This window comes from Tenrec ecaudatus, chromosome 17 (genome assembly GCF_050624435.1).
Source record: "Tenrec ecaudatus isolate mTenEca1 chromosome 17, mTenEca1.hap1, whole genome shotgun sequence".
In the NCBI taxonomy this organism is placed as follows: Eukaryota; Metazoa; Chordata; class Mammalia; order Afrosoricida; family Tenrecidae; genus Tenrec; species Tenrec ecaudatus.
The window spans coordinates 82,598,906-82,601,153 of NC_134546.1; the positions used below are offsets into that span (position 1 = coordinate 82,598,906).

Below are 2,248 nucleotides of genomic sequence, written 5' to 3' on the forward strand. Positions count from 1 at the left end.
TAGAAGAGGTCTTTGTGAACTGGTGTCTTGCATATGGGTTAATGGGTTAATGTTGGACTTTGGGGTTTGGACAGCACTGGGTTGGGATGTTTTCTTGATGTGCACTTAACCTTTATATAAAACTCTTATACATGAGTTGCTGTGGATTTATTTCTCTAAAGTACCCAGACTAACACAAGAGTTTAGCCTCAATTCTTTCCAAAGAAAAAGAAAATGACTTAAAGCACACTTCTATTCAAAATAATTGAAGCAAGAAAGTAGCAGGGTTATTTATTCCATGGTGTTCTTTAAAAAAAAAAAACACTTTAGGCACAGCGGGTCTCACGGGCCATGGGTGGGATGGAGAAGACCTTGGAGCAGCACCTGGAGGACACAAGGAAGAATCCATCCATTGTCGGCGTCCTGTGCACAGATTCACAAGGACTGAACCTGGGCTGCCGTGGGACCCTATCGGATGAGCATGCGGGAGTGCTATCAGTATTAGCTCAGCAAGCAGCTAAGCTAACCTCTGACCCCACTGATATCCCTGTGGTGTGTTTAGTGTCAGATAACGGGAACATTATGATCCAGAAACACGATGGCATCACGGTGGCAGTGCACAAAATGGCCTCTTGACAGATCACCGCTGCACCCTGACATGTTATGACTTCTGTCTCCTACAACTATTAAATCCTAGCAGTTAGGCCATGGCATGCCCACTGGGCAGTTTTCCTTCACGCTTTTGAACAGTTCCTTGTGGTTTAGGTGAAAGCCGACAACGCAAGTTCTTTTCCCATTGGACAATTTATACCACGTTTCATGACATTGGTTGTGATCTCTCCCTACTCTCACCCCATTTCCACTCCGCAGCTTGCCTGCTCCTTCTGACTTCGGACACTTGCTTTGGGGAAAATGCTGCCCGTCTGATCTCTTAGGGTTGAAGGCTGAGGAGCACGTTCCCCCTTGGTGTTACTTGCTTTCACCCCGGCCTATAGGCCAGCCTATTGTTCAGCTATGGGCAAGCCTGGCAGTGTAGAGGTTAAGTGTGGGGCTGATCACTGCCATGTCGGCAGTTCAAACCTACCAGCTGCTCCCCGGGAGCAAAGTGAGGCTAGACACTCTTATCAAGCATTATGGTTTCAGAAAATCATGGGGGCAATTCTACACTGTCCTACAGGATCACCCTGAGTCAGTATCAACTGGATTGGGTTTCTCTTAAGTGGCCCACTGTGTAACATATGATTAACCGCAGGGCTATAGAGCAGATGAAGTACAATACAGTTTCTTCATGAAATTCTCACCCTTAGGCTTGGAAAGCTATCAGTTCTCTTCAGACTCGGCTGTGGGTCTCTTGGGAAAGCAGAGCTGTGGTCTAAAGATGCTATTGCTGTGTGTTCTCCTGTGCCTGGTGACAGTTCCCCAAGGTGATAGATTCAGATATCTGACCTGCGTATATGGGGATGGGTGTGACTTCAAGTGACTGACAGGCACCATCTGTTTTTGTTTGCAGGCGTCCTGTCCCAGGTGCGGCTTCAGGAGACGGGTCCAGGACTGGTGAAGCTCTCCCAGAAGCTGTCCCTCACCTGCACTGTCTCTGGTGTCTCCATCACAAGCAGTGGTTACTGCTGGAACTGGATTGGCCAGCACGCAGGGAAGGGGCTGCAGTGGATGGGAGAGATATGCTATGAGGGTAGTACATGTTATAACCCATCCTTCCAAAGCTGACTCTCCATCACCAGAGACACATCGAAGAATCAGTTCTCCCTGCAGCTGAGCTTCGTGACTGCTGAGAACATGGCCATGTATCACTGTGCAAGGAACACAGTGAAGGGAAGTCAGTGTGAGCCCAGACACAAACCTCCCCTGCAGAGGAGACACTGGGCAGCAGGGGGCATGTGGGATCCACTGAGCACACACACCCAGCCCTAGACAGCCACAGATGGATTACAGGGAGGATTTCCTGTTGGAATTAGGGCCTTTTTTCTTTGCTCTCAGCATCCCCAGAGACAATTTTGACTTTTTGTTTTTTCTCTTTCTCTAAATTTTCTCCTTTCTGCAATATTGAAAGGAAGAACTAGCATTCTGTTTGCAGTGCTAATATTAAAAGTAACACTGACCTTCATTAGCATCCTATATGCCCCAATTTCCATTGTGAGAAAGAGATGATCATTCTCACACTATCTGCGACTCAAAATCTGTTGACAATGAAATACAGGCATGTACAGATTCATGAGTGCAATGAATGATTTTAAATGCCCTGAGCTCATGG

General features: G+C 47.2%; 1 pseudogene; it reads left to right on the forward strand.

The window, feature by feature from the left end:
• Positions 1-339: 339 nt before the first annotated feature.
• LOC142430932 (ragulator complex protein LAMTOR5 pseudogene) lies at positions 340-665 on the forward strand (annotated as a pseudogene).
• The last annotated feature ends 1,583 nt before the right edge of the window (positions 666-2,248 follow it).